The following is a 17261-nucleotide window of genomic DNA, read 5'->3' as shown; positions in this document are numbered from 1 at the left end:
CATATTCATTACTGGGAGTGAGAAGGGTACTGTATCTCTGATTGAGAATGAGAAGCGTGCATTATTCCTTACTGGGAGTGAGAAGGGTACTGTATCTCTGATTGAGAGTGCATTATTCCTTACTGGGAGTGAAAAGGGTGCTGTATCTCCGATTGAGATTGAAAAATGTGCCATATTTATTACTGGAAGTGAGAAGGGTACTGTATCTCTGAATGCGATTGAAAATGGTGCCATATTCCTTACTGGCAGTAAGAAGGGTACCCTATCTCTGATTGAGATTGGAAAGAGTGCCATATTCCTTACTGGCAGTGAGACGGTCCTCTATCTCTGATTGAGATTGGAAAGGGTGCCATATCCCTTACTGGTGGGGAGAAGGGTACTGTTTCTCTGATTGAGAGTGAGAAGGGTGCATTATTCCTTACTGAGAGTGAAAAGTGTACTGTATCTCCGATTGAGATTGAAAAATGTGCCATATTTCTTACTGGCAGTGAGAGGGTACTGTATCTCTGATTGAGAATGAGAAGGGTGCATTATTCCTTACTGGGAGTGAGAAGGGTACTGTATCTCTGATTGAGAGTGAGAAGGGTGCATTATTCCTTACTGGGAGTGAAAAGGGTACTGTATCTCCGATTGAGATTGAAAAATGTGCCATATTTCTTACTGGCAGTGAGAAGGGTACTGTATCTCTGAATGCGATGAGAAGGGTGCATTATTCCTTACTGGGAGTGAGAAGGGTACTGTATCTCTGATTGAGAGTGAGAGTGCATTATTCCTTACTGGGAATGAGAAGGGTATTCTATTTCTGATTGAGATTGGAAAAGGTGCCATATTCCTTCCTGGTAGTAAGAAGGGTACTTTATCTCTGATTGATATTGGAAATGGTGCCATATTCCTTACTGGCAGTGAGACGGGTCCTCTATCTCTGATTGAGATTGGAAAGGGTGCCATATTTATTACTGGGAGTGAGAAGGGTACTGTATCTTGATTGAGAATGAGAAGGGTGCATTATTCCTTACTGGGAGTGAGAAGGGTACTGTATCTCTGATTGAGAGTGAGAGTGCATTATTCCTTAATGGGAGTGAGAAGGGTACTCTATCTCTGAATGCGTTTGAAAAGCGTGCCATATTCCTTACTGGGAGTGAGAAGGGTACTCTATCTCTGATTGAGCTTGGAAAGGGTGCCATATTCATTACTGGGAGTGGGAAGGGTACTTTATCTCTGATTGAGAATGCGAAGGGTGCATTATTCATTACTGGGAGTGAGAAGGGTAATGTATCTCTGATTGAGAGTGAGGGTGCATTATTCCTTACTAGGAGTGAAAAGGGTACTCTATTTCTGATTGAGATTGGAAAAGGTGCCATATTCCTTACTGGCAGTAAGAAGGGTACTTTATCTCTGATTGAGATTGGAAAGGGTGCCATATTCCTTACTGGCAGTGAGACGGGTCCTCTATCTCTGATTGAGATTGGAAAGGGTGCCATATCCCTTACTGGTGGTGAGAAGGGTACTGTTTCTCTGATTGAGAGTGAGAAGGGTGCCATATTCCTTACTCGGAGTGAGAATGGTACTGTATCTCCGATTAAGATTGAAAAATGTGCCATATTTCTTACTGGCTGTGAGAAGGGTACTCTATCTCTGAATGCGATTGAAAAGGGTGCCATATTGCTTACTGGGAGTGAGAAGGGTACTCTAACTCTGATTGAGCTTGGAAAGGGTGCCATATTTTTTACTGGGAGTGAGAAGGGTACTGTATCTCTGATTGAGAGTGCATTATTCCTTACTGGGAGTGAAAAGGCTGCTGTATCTCCGATTGAGATTGAAAAATGTGCCATATTTATTACTGGCAGTGAGAAGGGTACTGTATCTCTGAATGCGATTGAAAATTGTGCCATATTCCTTACTGGCAGTAGGAAGGGTACCCTATCTCTGATTTAGATTGGAAAGAGTGCCATATTCCTTACTGGCAGTGAGACGGTCCTCTTTCTCTGATTGAGATTGGAAAGGGTGCCATATCCCTTACTGGTGGTGAGAAGGGTACTGTTTCTCTGATTGAGAGTGAGAAGGGTGCATTATTCCTTACTGAGAGTGAAAAGGGTACTGTATCTCCGATTGAGATTGAAAAATGTGCCATATTTCTTACTGGCAGTGAGAGGGTACTGTATTTCTGAATGCGATTGAAAAGGGTGCCATATTCCTTACTGGGAGTGAGAAGGGTACTCTATCTCTGATTGAGCTTGGAAAGGGTGCCATATTCATTACTGGGAGTGGGAAGGGTACTGTATCTCTGATTGAGAATGAGAAGGGTGCATTATTCATTACTGGGAGTGAGAAGGGTAATGTATCTCTGATTGAGAGTGAGGGTGCATTATTCCTTACTAGAAGTGAGAAGGGTACTCTATTTCTGATTGAGATTGGAAAAGGTGCCATATTCCTTACTGGCAGTAAGAAGGGTACTGTATCTCTGATTGAGAGTGAGAAGGGTGCCATATTCCTTATTGGCAGTGAGACGGGTCCTCTATCTCTGATTGAGAATGAGAAGGGTGCATTATTCCTTACTGGGAGTGAGAAGGGTACTGTATCTCTGATTGAGAGTGAGAAGGGTGCATTATTCCTTACTGGGAGTGAAAAGGGTACTGTATCTCCGATTGAGATTGAAAAATGTGCCATATTTCTTACTGGCAGTGAGAAGGGTACTGTATCTCTGAATGCGATTGAAAAGGGTGCCATATTCCTTACTGGGAGTGAGAAGGGTACTGTATCTCTGATTGAAAGTGAGAGTGCATTATTCCTTACTGGGAATGAGAAGGGTATTCTATTTCTGATTGAGATTGGAAAAGGTGCCATATTCCTTCCTGGTAGTAAGAAGGGTACTTTATCTCTGATTGAGATTCGAAAGGGTGCCATATTTCTTACTGGCAGTGAGACGGGTCCTCTATCTCTGATTGAGATTGGAAAGGATGCCATATCCCTTACTGGGGGTGAGAAGGGTACTGTTTCTCTGATTGAGAGTGAGAAGGGTGCCATATTCCTTACTCGGAGTGAGAATGGTACTGTATCTCCGATTAAGATTGAAAAATGTGCCATATTTCTTACTGGCTGTGAGAAGGGTACTCTATCTCTGAATGTGATTGAAAAGGGTGCCATATTCCTTACTGGGAGTGAGAAGGGTACTCTATCTCTGATTGAGCTTGGAAAGGGTGCCATATTTATTACTGGGAGTGAGAAGGGTACTGTATCTCTGATTGAGAATGAGAAGGGTGCATTATTCCTTACTGGGAGTGAGAAGGGTACTGTATCTCTGATTGAGAGTGAGAAGGGTGCCATATTCCTTACTGGCAGTGAGACGGGTCCTCTATCTCTGATTGAGATTGGAAAGGGTGCCATATCCCTTACTGGGGGTGAGAAGGGTACTGTTTCTCTGATTGAGAGTGAGAAGGGTGCCATATTCCTTACTGGGAGTGAGAATGGTACTGTATCTCCAATTAAGATTGAAAAATGTGCCATATTTCTTACTGGGAGTGAGAAGGGTACTCTATCTCTGATTGAGCTTGGAAAGGGTGCCATATATATTACTGGGAGTGAGAAGGGTACTGTATCTCTGATTGAGAATGAGAAGGGTGCATTATTCCTTACTGGGAGTGAGAAGGGTACTGTATCTCTGATTGAGAGTGAGAAGGGTGCCATATTCCTTACTGGCAGTGAGACGGGTCCTCTATCTCTGATTGAGATTGGAAAGGGTGCCATATCCCTTACTGGGGGTGAGAAGGGTACTGTTTCTCTGATTGAGAGTGAGAAGGGTGCCATATTCCTTATTGGGAGTGAGAATGGTACTGTATCTCCAATTAAGATTGAAAAATGTGCCATATTTCTTACTGGGAGTGAGAAGGATACTTTATCTCTGATTGAGCTTGGAAAGGGTGCCATATTCATTACTGGGAGTGAGAAGGGTACTGTATCTCTGATTGAGAATGAGAAGCGTGCATTATTCCTTACTGGGAGTGAGAAGGGTACTGTATCTCTGATTGAGAGTGAGAGTGCATTATTCCTTACTGGGAATGAGAAGGGTATTCTATTTCTGATTGAGATTGGAAAAGGTGCCATATTCCTTCCTGGTAGTAAGAAGGGTACTTTATCTCTGATTGATATTGGAAATGGTGCCATATTCCTTACTGGCAGTGAGACGGGTCCTCTATCTCTGATTGAGATTGGAAAGGGTGCCATATTTATTACTGGGAGTGAGAAGGGTACTGTATCTTGATTGAGAATGAGAAGGGTGCATTATTCCTTACTGGGAGTGAGAAGGGTACTGTATCTCTGATTGAGAGTGAGAAGGGTGCCATATTCCTTACTGGCAGTGAGACGGGTCCTCTATCTCTGATTGAGATTGGAAAGGGTGCCATATCCCTTACTGGGGGTGAGAAGGGTACTGTTTCTCTGATTGAGAGTGAGAAGGGTGCCATATTCCTTATTGGGAGTGAGAATGGTACTGTATCTCCAATTAAGATTGAAAAATGTGCCATATTTCTTACTGGGAGTGAGAAGGATACTCTATCTCTGATTGAGCTTGGAAAGGGTGCCATATTCATTACTGGGAGTGAGAAGGGTACTGTATCTCTGATTGAGAATGAGAAGCGTGCATTATTCCTTACTGGGAGTGAGAAGGGTACTGTATCTCTGATTGAGAGTGCATTATTCCTTACTGGGAGTGAAAAGGGTGCTGTATCTCCGATTGAGATTGAAAAATGTGCCATATTTATTACTGGAAGTGAGAAGGGTACTGTATCTCTGAATGCGATTGAAAATTGTGCCATATTCCTTACTGGCAGTAAGAAGGGTACCCTATCTCTGATTGAGATTGGAAAGAGTGCCATATTCCTTACTGGCAGTGAGACGGTCCTCTATCTCTGATTGAGATTGGAAAGGGTGCCATATCCCTTACTGGTGGGGAGAAGGGTACTGTTTCTCTGATTGAGAGTGAGAAGGGTGCATTATTCCTTACTGAGAGTGAAAAGGGTACTGTATCTCCGATTGAGATTGAAAAATGTGCCATATTTCTTACTGGCAGTGAGAGGGTACTGTATCTCTGATTGAGAATGAGAAGGGTGCATTATTCCTTACTGGGAGTGAGAAGGGTACTGTATCTCTGATTGAGAGTGAGAAGGGTGCATTATTCCTTACTGGGAGTGAAAAGGGTACTGTATCTCCGATTGAGATTGAAAAATGTGCCATATTTCTTACTGGCAGTGAGAAGGTTACTGTATCTCTGAATGCGATGAGAAGGGTGCATTATTCCTTACTGGGAGTGAGAAGGGTACTGTATCTCTGTTTGAGAGTGAGAGTGCATTATTCCTTACTGGGAATGAGAAGGGTATTCTATTTCTGATTGAGATTGGAAAAGGTACCATATTCCTTCCTGGTAGTAAGAAGGGTACTTTATCTCTGATTGATATTGGAAATGGTGCCATATTCCTTACTGGCAGTGAGACGGGTCCTCTATCTCTGATTGAGATTGGAAAGGGTGCCATATTTATTACTGGGAGTGAGAAGGGTACTGTATCTTGATTGAGAATGAGAAGGGTGCATTATTCCTTACTGGGAGTGAGAAGGGTACTGTATCTCTGATTGAGAGTGAGAGTGCATTATTCCTTAATGGGAGTGAGAAGGGTACTCTATCTCTGAATGCGTTTGAAAAGCGTGCCATATTCCTTACTGGGAGTGAGAAGGGTACTCTATCTCTGATTGAGCTTGGAAAGGGTGCCATATTCATTACTGGGAGTGGGAACGGTACTTTATCTCTGATTGAGAATGCGAAGGGTGCATTATTCATTACTGGGAGTGAGAAGGGTAATGTATCTCTGATTGAGAGTGAGGGTGCATTATTCCTTACTAGGAGTGAAAAGGGTACTTTATTTCTGATTGAGATTGGAAAAGGTGCCATATTCCTTACTGGCAGTAAGAAGGGTACTTTATCTCTGATTGAGATTGGAAAGGGTGCCATATTCCTTACTGGCAGTGAGACGGGTCCTCTATCTCTGATTGAGATTGGAAAGGGTGCCATATCCCTTACTGGTGGTGAGAAGGGTACTGTTTCTCTGATTGAGAGTGAGAAGGGTGCCATATTCCTTACTCGGAGTGAGAATGGTACTGTATCTCCGATTAAGATTGAAAAATGTGCCATATTTCTTACTGGCTGTGAGAAGGGTACTCTATCTCTGAATGCGATTGAAAAGGGTGCCATATTGCTTACTGGGAGTGAGAAGGGTACTCTAACTCTGATTGAGCTTGGAAAGGGTGCCATATTTTTTACTGGGAGTGAGAAGGGTACTGTATCTCTGATTGAGAATGAGAAGGGTGCATTATTCCTTACTGGGAGTGAGAAGGGTACTCTATCTCTGATTGAGAGTGAGAAGGGTGCATTATTCCTTACTGGGAGCGAAAAGGGTACTGTATCTCCGATTGAGATTGAAAAATGTGCCATATTTCTTACTGGCAGTGAGAAGGGTACTGTATCTGTGAATGCGATTGAAAAGGGTGCCATATTCCTTACTGGGAGTGAGAAGGGTACTGTATCTCTGAATGCGATGAGAAGGGTGCATTATTCCTTACTGGGAGTGAGAAGGGTACTGTATCTCTGATTGAGAGTGAGAGTGCATTATTCCTTACTGGGAATGAGAAGGGTGTTCTATTTCTGATTGAGATTGGAAAAGGTGCCATATTCCTTCCTGGTAGTAAGAAGGGTACTTTATCTCTGATTGAGATTGGAAAGGGTGCAATATCCCTTACTGGGGGTGAGAAGGGTACTGTTTCTCTGATTGAGAGTGAGAAGGGTGCCATATTCCTTACTGGGAGTGAGAATGGTACTGTATCTCCAATTAAGATTGAAAAATGTGCCATATTTCTTACTGGGAGTGAGAAGGGTACTGTATTTCTGAATGCGATTGAAAAGGGTGCCATATTCCTTACTGGGAGTGAGAAGGGTACTCTATCTCTGTTTGAGAGTGAGAAAGGTCCTATATTCTTTACTGGGACTGAGAAGGGCACTGTATCACTGATTGAGAGTTAGAAGGGTGCCATATTCCTTACTGGGAGTGAGAAGGGTACTGGGAGTGTGAATGGTACTGTATGTTTGATTGAGCATGGGAAGGGTGCCATATTCCTTACTGGGAGTGAAAAGGATACTGTATCTCTGATTGAGATTGAAAAGGGTGCCATATTCCTTACTGGCAGTGAGAAGGGTAGTCTCTCTCTAATTGAGATTGGAAAGGGTGCCATATCCCTTACTGGGAGTGGGAAGTGTATGGTTTCTCTGATTGAGAGTGAGAAGGGTCCTATATTCTTTACTGAGAGTGAGAACGGTACTGTATCTCTGATTGAGAGTGAGAAGGGTGCCATATTCCTTACTGGAAGTGAGAAGGATACTGAGAGTGTGAACGGTACTGTATGTTTGATTGAGCATGGGAAGGGTTCCATATTCCTTACTGGAAGTGAAAAGGTTTCTGTATCTCTGATTGAGATTGAAAAAGGTGCCATATTCCTTACTGGCAGTGAGACGGGTCCTCTATCTCTGAATGCGATTGAAAAGGGTGCCATATTCCTTACTGGAAGTGAGAAGGGTACTCTATCTCTGATTGAGCTTGGAAAGGGTGCCATATTTATTACTGGGAGTGAGAAGGGTACTGTATCTCTGATTGAGAATGAGAAGGATGCATTATTCCTTACTGGGAGTTAGAAGGGTACTGTATCTCTGATTAAGAGTGAGAAGGGTGCATTATTCCTTACTGGGAGTGAAAATGGTACTGTATCTCCAATTGAGATTGAAAAATGTGCCATATTTCTTGCTGGCAGTGAGAAGGGTACTGTATCTCTGAATGCGATTGAAAAGGGTGCCATATTCCTAACTGGGAGTGAGAAGGGTACTCTATCTCTGATTGAGCTTGGAAAGGGTGCCATATTCATTACTGGGAGTGAGAAGGGTACTGTATCGCTGATTGAGAATGAGAAGGGTGCATTATTCCTTACTGGGAGTGAGAAGGGTACTGTATCTCTGATTGAGAGTGCATTATTCCTTACTTGGAGTGAAAAGGGTGCTGTATCTCCGATTGAGATTGAAAAATGTGCCATATTTATTACTGGCAGTGAGAAGGGTACTGTATCTCTGAATGCGATTGAAAATGGTGCCATATTCCTTACTGGCAGTAAGAAGGGTACCCTATCTCTGATTGAGATTGGAAAGAGTGCCATATTCCTTACTGGCAGTGAGACGGTCCTCTATCTCTGATTGAGATTGGAAAGGGTGCCATATCCCTTACTGGTGGTGAGAAGGGTACTGTTTCTCTGATTGAGAGTGAGAAGGGCGCATTATTCCTTATTGAGAGTGAAAAGGGTACTGTATCTCCAATTGAGATTGAAAAATGTGCCATATTTCTTACTGGCAGTGAGAGGGTACTGTATTTCTGATTGCGATTGAAAAGGGTGCCATATTCCTTACTGGCAGTAAGAAGGGTACTTTATCTCTGATTGAGATTGGAAAGGGTGCCATATTCCTTACTGGCAGTGAGACGGGTCCTCTATCTCTGATTGAGATTGGAAAGGGTGCCATATCCCTTACTGGGGGTGAGAAGGGTACTGTTTCTCTGATTGAGAGTGAGAAGGGTGCCATATTCCTTACTCGGAGTGAGAATGGTACTGTATCTCCGATTAAGATTGAAAAATATGCCATATTTCTTACTGGCTGTGAGAAGGGTACTCTATCTCTGAATGCGATTGAAAAGGCTGCCATATTCCTTACTGGGAGTGAGAAGGGTACTCTATCTCTGATTGAGCTTGGAAAGGGTGCCATATATTTTACTGGGAGTGAGAAGGGTACTGTATCTCTGATTGAGAATGAGAAGGGTGCATTATTCCTTACTGGGAGTGAGAAGGGTACTGTATCTCTGATTGAGAATGAGAAGCGTGCATTATTCCTTACTGGGAGTGAAAAGGGTACTGTATCTCTGATTGAGAGTGCATTATTCCTTACTGGGAGTGAAAAGGGTGCTGTATCTCCGATTGAGATTGAAAAATGTGCCATATTTATTACTGGAAGTGAGAAGGGTACTGTATCTCTGAATGCGATTGAAAATGGTGCCATATTCCTTACTGGCAGTAAGAAGGGTACCCTATCTCTGATTGAGATTGGAAAGAGTGCCATATTCCTTACTGGCAGTGAGACGGTCCTCTATCTCTGATTGAGATTGGAAAGGGTGCCATATCCCTTACTGGTGGGGAGAAGGGTACTGTTTCTCTGATTGAGAGTGAGAAGGGTGCATTATTCCTTACTGAGAGTGAAAAGGGTACTGTATCTCCGATTGAGATTGAAAAATGTGCCATATTTCTTACTGGCAGTGAGAGGGTACTGTATCTCTGATTGAGAATGAGAAGGGTGCATTATTCCTTACTGGGAGTGAGAAGGGTACTGTATCTCTGATTGAGAGTGAGAAGGGTGCATTATTCCTTACTGGGAGTGAAAAGGGTACTGTATCTCCGATTGAGATTGAAAAATGTGCCATATTTCTTACTGGCAGTGAGAAGGGTACTGTATCTCTGAATGCGATGAGAAGGGTGCATTATTCCTTACTGGGAGTGAGAAGGGTACTGTATCTCTGATTGAGAGTGAGAGTGCATTATTCCTTACTGGGAATGAGAAGGGTATTCTATTTCTGATTGAGATTGGAAAAGGTGCCATATTCCTTCCTGGTAGTAAGAAAGGTACTTTATCTCTGATTGATATTGGAAATGGTGCCATATTCCTTACTGGCAGTGAGACGGGTCCTCTATCTCTGATTGAGATTGGAAAGGGTGCCATATTTATTACTGGGAGTGAGAAGGGTACTGTATCTTGATTGAGAATGAGAAGGGTGCATTATTCCTTACTGGGAGTGAGAAGGGTACTGTATCTCTGATTGAGAGTGAGAGTGCATTATTCCTTAATGGGAGTGAGAAGGGTACTCTATCTCTGAATGCGTTTGAAAAGCGTGCCATATTCCTTACTGGGAGTGAGAAGGGTACTCTATCTCTGATTGAGCTTGGAAAGGGTGCCATATTCATTACTGGGAGTGGGAACGGTACTTTATCTCTGATTGAGAATGCGAAGGGTGCATTATTCATTACTGGGAGTGAGAAGGGTAATGTATCTCTGATTGAGAGTGAGGGTGCATTATTCCTTACTAGGAGTGAAAAGGGTACTTTATTTCTGATTGAGATTGGAAAAGGTGCCATATTCCTTACTGGCAGTAAGAAGGGTACTTTATCTCTGATTGAGATTGGAAAGGGTGCCATATTCCTTACTGGCAGTGAGACGGGTCCTCTATCTCTGATTGAGATTGGAAAGGGTGCCATATCCCTTACTGGTGGTGAGAAGGGTACTGTTTCTCTGATTGAGAGTGAGAAGGGTGCCATATTCCTTACTCGGAGTGAGAATGGTACTGTATCTCCGATTAAGATTGAAAAATGTGCCATATTTCTTACTGGCTGTGAGAAGGGTACTCTATCTCTGAATGCGATTGAAAAGGGTGCCATATTGCTTACTGGGAGTGAGAAGGGTACTCTATCTCTGATTGAGCATGGAAAGGGAGCCATATTCATTACTGGGAGTGAGAAGGGTACTGTATCTCTGATTGAGAATGAGAAGGGTGCATTATTCCTTACTGGGAGTGAGAAGGGTACTGTATCTCTGATTGAGAGTGAGAGTGCATTATTCCTTACTGGGAGTGAGAAGGGTATTCTATTTCTGATTGAGATTGGAAAAGGTGCCATATTCCTTACTTGCAGTAAGAAGGGTACTTCATCTCTGATTGAGATTGGAAAGGGTGCCATATTCCTTACTGGCAGTGAGACGGGTTCCTCTATCTCTGATTGAGATTGGAAAGGGTGCCATATCCCTTACTGGGGGTGAGAAGGGTACTGTTTCTCTGATTGAGAGTGAGAAGGATGCCATATTCCTTACTGGGAGTGAGAATGGTACTGTATCTCCGATTAAGATTGAACAATGTGCCATATTTCATACTGGCAGTGAGAAGGGTACTCTATCTCTGAATGCGATTGAAAAGGGTGCCATATTCCTTACTGGGGGTGAGAAGGGTACTCTATCTCTGATTGAGCTTGGAAAGGTGTCATATCTATTACTGGGAGTGAGAAGGGTACTGTATCTCTGATTGAGAATGAGAAGGGTGCATTCTTCCTTACTGGGAGTGAGAAGGGTACTGTATCTCTGATTGAGAGTGAGAGTGCATTATTCCTTACTGGGAGTGAGAAGGGTACTCTATTTCTGATTGAGATTGGAAAAGGTGCCATATTCCTTACTGGCAGTGAGAAGGGTACTCTATCTCTGAATGAGATTGAAAAGGGTGCCATATTCCTTACTGGGAGTGAGAAGGGTACTCTATCTCTGATTGAGCTTGGAAAGGGTGCCATATTCCTTACAGGGAGTGAGAAGGGTACTGTATCTCGGATTGAGAGCGAGAAGGGTGAATTATTCCTTACTGGGAGTGAGAAGGGCACTGTATCTCTGATTGAGAGTGAGAAAGGTCCTATATTCTTTACTGGGAGTGAGAAGGGCACTGTATCGCTGATTGAGAGTGAGAGTGCATTATTCCTTACTGGGAGTGAGAAGGGTATTCTATTTGTGATTGAGATTGGAAAAGGTGCCATATTCCTTACTGGCAGTAAGATGGGTAGTTTATCTCTGATTTAGATTGGAAAGGGTGCCATATTCCTTACTGGCAGTGAGACGGGTCCTCTATCTCTGATTGAGATTGGAAAGGGTGCCATATTCCTTACTCGGAGTGAGAATGGTACTGTATCTCCGATTGAGATTGAAAAATGTGCCATATTTCCTACTGGCAGTGAGAAGGGTACTGTATTTCTGAATGCTATTGAAAAGGGTGCCATATTCCTTACTGGGAGTGAGAAGGATACTGAGAGTGTGAATGGTACTGTATGTTTGATTGAGCATGGGAAGGGTGCCATATTCCTTACTGGGAGTGAGATGGATACTGTATCTCTGATTGAGATTGAAAAGGGTGCCATATTCCATACTGGCAGTGCGAAGGGTAGTCTCTCTCTAATTGAGATTGGAAAGGGTGCCATATCCCTTACTGGGAGTGGGAAGTGTATGGTTTCTCTGATTGAGAGTGAGAAGGGTCCTATATTCTTTACTGAGAGTGAGAACGGTACTGTATCTCTGATTGAGAGTGAGAAGGGTGCCATATTCCTTACTGGAAGTGAGAAGGATACTGAGAGTGTGAATGGTACTGTATGTTTGATTGAGCATGGCAAGGGTGCCATATTCCTTACTGGAAGTGAAAAGGTTTCTGTATCTCTGATTGAGATTGAAAAAAGTGCCATATTCCTTAGTGGCAGTAAGAAGGGTACTTTATCTCTGATTTAGAATGGAAAGGGTGCCATATACCTTACTGGCAGTGAGACGGGTCCTCTATCTCTGAATGCGATTGAAAAGGGTGCCATATTCCTTACTGGAAGTGAGAAGGGTACTCTATCTCTGATTGAGCTTGGAAAGGCTGCCATATTTATTACTGGGAGTCAGAAGGGTACTGTATCTCTGATTGAGAATGAGAAGGATGCATTATTCCTTACTGGGAGTGAGAAGGGTACTGTATCTCTGATTGAGAGTGAGAAGGGTGCATTATTCCTTACTGGGAGTGAAAATGGTACTGTATCTCCAATTGAGATTGAAAAATGTGCCATATTTCTTACTGACAGTGAGAAGGGTACTGTATCTCTGAATGCGATTGAAAAGGGTGCCATATTCCTAACTGGGAGTGAGAAGGGTACTCTATCTCTGATTGAGCTTGGAAAGGGTGCCATATTCATTACTGGGAGTGAGAAGGGTACTGTATCTCTGATTGAGAATGAGAAGGGTGCATTATTCCTTACTGGGAGTGAGAAGGGTACTGTATCTCTGATTGAGAGTTCATTATTCCTTACTGGGAGTGAAAAGGCTGCTGTATCTCCGATTGAGATTGAAAAATGTGCCATATTTATTACTGGCAGTGAGAAGGGTACTGTATCTCTGAATGCGATTGAAAATTGTGCCATATTCCTTACTGGCAGTAGGAAGGGTACCCTATCTCTGATTGAGATTGGAAAGAGTGCCATATTCCTTACTGGCAGTGAGACGGTCCTCTTTCTCTGATTGAGATTGGAAAGGGTGCCATATCCCTTACTGGTGGTGAGAAGGGTACTGTTTCTCTGATTGAGAGTGAGAAGGGTGCATTATTCCTTACTGAGAGTGAAAAGGGTACTGTATCTCCGATTGAGATTGAAAAATGTGCCATATTTCTTACTGGCAGTGAGAGGGTACTGTATTTCTGAATGCGATTGAAAAGGGTGCCATATTCCTTACTGGGAGTGAGAAGGGTACTCTATCTCTGATTGAGCTTGGAAAGGGTGCCATATTCATTACTGGGAGTGGGAAGGGTACTGTATATCTGATTGAGAATGAGAAGGGTGCATTATTCATTACTGGGAGTGAGAAGGGTAATGTATCTCTGATTGAGAGTGAGGGTGCATTATTCCTTACTAGAAGTGAGAAGGGTACTCTATTTCTGATTGAGATTGGAAAAGGTGCCATATTCCTTACTGGCAGTAAGAAGGGTACTGTATCTCTGATTGAGAGTGAGAAGGGTGCCATATTCCTTATTGGCAGTGAGACGGGTCCTCTATCTCTGATTGAGAATGAGAAGGGTGCATTATTCCTTACTGGGAGTGAGAAGGGTACTGTATCTCTGATTGAGAGTGAGAAGGGTGCATTATTCCTTACTGGGAGTGAAAAGGGTACTGTATCTCCGATTGAGATTGAAAAATGTGCCATATTTCTTACTGGCAGTGAGAAGGGTACTGTATCTCTGAATGCGATTGAAAAGGGTGCCATATTCCTTACTGGAAGTGAGAAGGGTACTGTATCTCTGATTGAGAGTGAGAGTGCATTATTCCTTACTGGGAATGAGAAGGGTATTCTATTTCTGATTGAGATTGGAAAAGGTGCCATATTCCTTCCTGGTAGTAAGAAGGGTACTTTATCTCTGATTGAGATTCGAAAGGGTGCCATATTTCTTACTGGCAGTGAGACGGGTCCTCTATCTCTGATTGAGATTGGAAAGGATGCCATATCCCTTACTGGGGGTGAGAAGGGTACTGTTTCTCTGATTGAGAGTGAGAAGGGTGCCATATTCCTTACTCGGAGTGAGAATGGTACTGTATCTCCGATTAAGATTGAAAAATGTGCCATATTTCTTACTGGCTGTGAGAAGGGTACTCTATCTCTGAATGTGATTGAAAATGGTGCCATATTCCTTACTGGGAGTGAGAAGGGTACTCTATCTCTGATTGAGCTTGGAAAGGGTGCCATATTTATTACTGGGAGTGAGAAGGGTACTGTATCTCTGATTGAGAATGAGAAGGGTGCATTATTCCTTACTGGGAGTGAGAAGGGTACTGTATCTCTGATTGAGAGTGAGAAGGGTGCCATATTCCTTACTGGCAGTGAGACGGGTCCTCTATCTCTGATTGAGATTGGAAAGGGTGCCATATCCCTTACTGGGGGTGAGAAGGGTACTGTTTCTCTGATTGAGAGTGAGAAGGGTGCCATATTCCTTACTGGGAGTGAGAATGGTACTGTATCTCCAATTAAGATTGAAAAATGTGCCATATTTCTTACTGGGAGTGAGAAGGGTACTCTATCTCTGATTGAGAGTGAGAAGGGTGCATTATTCCTTACTGGGAGTGAAAAGGGTACTGTATCTCCGATTGAGATTGAAAAATGTGCCATATTTCTTACTGGCAGTGAGAAGGGTACTGTATCTCTGAATGCGATTGAAAAGGGAGCCATATTCCTTACTGGGAGTGAGAAGGGTACTGTATCTCTGATTGAGAGTGAGAGTGCATTATTCCTTACTGGGAATGAGAAGGGTATTCTATTTCTGATTGAGATTGGAAAAGGTGCCATATTCCTTCCTGGTAGTAAGAAGGGTACTTTATCTCTGATTGAGATTCGAAAGGGTGCCATATTTCTTACTGGCAGTGAGACGGGTCCTCTATCTCTGATTGAGATTGGAAAGGATGCCATATCCCTTACTGGGGGTGAGAAGGGTACTGTTTCTCTGATTGAGAGTGAGAAGGGTGCCATATTCCTTACTCGGAGTGAGAATGGTACTGTATCTCCGATTAAGATTGAAAAATGTGCCATATTTCTTACTGGCTGTGAGAAGGGTACTCTATCTCTGAATGTGATTGAAAAGGGTGCCATATTCCTTACTGGGAGTGAGAAGGGTACTCTATCTCTGATTGAGCTTGGAAAGGGTGCCATATTTATTACTGGGAGTGAGAAGGGTACTGTATCTCTGATTGAGAATGAGAAGGGTGCATTATTCCTTACTGGGAGTGAGAAGGGTACTGTATCTCTGATTGAGAGTGAGAAGGGTGCCATATTCCTTACTGGCAGTGAGACGGGTCCTCTATCTCTGATTGAGATTGGAAAGGGTGCCATATCCCTTACTGGGGGTGAGAAGGGTACTGTTTCTCTGATTGAGAGTGAGAAGGGTGCCATATTCCTTACTGGGAGTGAGAATGGTACTGTATCTCCAATTAAGATTGAAAAATGTGCCATATTTCTTACTGGGAGTGAGAAGGGTACTCTATCTCTGATTGAGCTTGGAAAGGGTGCCATATATATTACTGGGAGTGAGAAGGGTACTGTATCTCTGATTGAGAATGAGAAGGGTGCATTATTCCTTACTGGGAGTGAGAAGGGTACTGTATCTCTGATTGAGAGTGAGAAGGGTGCCATATTCCTTACTGGCAGTGAGACGGGTCCTCTATCTCTGATTGAGATTGGAAAGGGTGCCATATCCCTTACTGGGGGTGAGAAGGGTACTGTTTCTCTGATTGAGAGTGAGAAGGGTGCCATATTCCTTATTGGGAGTGAGAATGGTACTGTATCTCCAATTAAGATTGAAAAATGTGCCATATTTCTTACTGGGAGTGAGAAGGATACTCTATCTCTGATTGAGCTTGGAAAGGGTGCCATATTCATTACTGGGAGTGAGAAGGGAACTGTATCTCTGATTGAGAATGAGAAGCGTGCATTATTCCTTACTGGGAGTGAGAAGGGTACTGTATCTCTGATTGAGAGTGCATTATTCCTTACTGGGAGTGAAAAGGGTGCTGTATCTCCGATTGAGATTGAAAAATGTGCCATATTTATTACTGGAAGTGAGAAGGGTACTGTATCTCTGAATGCGATTGAAAATGGTGCCATATTCCTTACTGGCAGTAAGAAGGGTACCCTATCTCTGATTGAGATTGGAAAGAGTGCCATATTCCTTACTGGCAGTGAGACGGTCCTCTATCTCTGATTGAGATTGGAAAGGGTGCCATATCCCTTACTGGTGGTGAGAAGGGTACTGTTTCTCTGATTGAGAGTGAGAAGGGTGCATTATTCCTTACTGAGAGTGAAAAGGGTACTGTATCTCCGATTGAGATTGAAAAATGTGCCATATTTCTTACTGGCAGTGAGAGGGTACTGTATCTCTGATTGAGAATGAGAAGGGTGCATTATTCCTTACTGGGAGTGAGAAGGGTACTGTATCTCTGATTGAGAGTGAGAAGGGTGCATTATTCCTTACTGGGAGTGAAAAGGGTACTGTATCTCCGATTGAGATTGAAAAATGTGCCATATTTCTTACTGGCAGTGAGAAGGGTACTGTATCTCTGAATGCGATGAGAAGGGTGCATTATTCCTTACTGGGAGTGAGAAGGGTACTGTATCTCTGATTGAGAGTGAGAGTGCATTATTCCTTACTGGGAATGAGAAGGGTATTCTATTTCTGATTGAGATTGGAAAAGGTGCCATATTCCTTCCTGGTAGTAAGAAGGGTACTTTATCTCTGATTGATATTGGAAATGGTGCCATATTCCTTACTGGCAGTGAGACGGGTCCTCTATCTCTGATTGAGATTGGAAAGGGTGCCATATTTATTACTGGGAGTGAGAAGGGTACTGTATCTTGATTGAGAATGAGAAGGGTGCATTATTCCTTACTGGGAGTGAGAAGGGTACTGTATCTCTGATTGAGATTGGAAAGGGTGCCATATCCCTTACTGGGGGTGAGAAGGGTACTGTTTCTCTGATTGAGAGTGAGAAGGGTGCCATATTCCTTATTGGGAGTGAGAATGGTACTGTATCTCCAATTAAGATTGAAAAAT

Source organism: Ambystoma mexicanum, chromosome 11, assembly GCF_040938575.1.
Source record: "Ambystoma mexicanum isolate Mex_15411 chromosome 11, UKY_AmexF1_1, whole genome shotgun sequence".
Taxonomy (NCBI): domain Eukaryota; kingdom Metazoa; phylum Chordata; class Amphibia; order Caudata; family Ambystomatidae; genus Ambystoma; species Ambystoma mexicanum.
This window is presented reverse-complemented; position numbering follows the sequence as displayed.